We start from the raw sequence: 376 nt of genomic DNA on the forward strand, positions 1-376 counted from the left end.
CTTTGTATAAACTGAGTAAACCTTTAATTCACATAATCGTGAAAATAATACATCAAGACTTATAATCTCCAAATGTACATTTGAATTGACACTATTGTCTAATCCTGTAACAAATTACTCTATGAAGACTTGACCTATAGCAACGAAGTAGCTCAGAATAAACTACTATGAGATGCCTTTACGTATCCGCGATGGGCTGAAAACGTCAATGAAATCACACTAGGCTAATCACTATCTGCAAAAGGGAAATAAAGGGATGAGTCTCATAGACTCAATGATCATCGGCTCCGTGAGCAGGGCATAGATGGAAAACAAGTATAAGGCAGATAAATTTGAATAATAAAATCGAAATATCAAATCATAATCTTAAGAAACC

Source organism: Theobroma umbraticum, unplaced genomic scaffold (assembly GCF_002168275.2).
Source record: "Theobroma umbraticum cultivar Fairchild unplaced genomic scaffold, ASM216827v3 scaffold_81.0, whole genome shotgun sequence".
Lineage (NCBI taxonomy): Eukaryota > Viridiplantae > Streptophyta > Magnoliopsida > Malvales > Malvaceae > Theobroma > Theobroma umbraticum.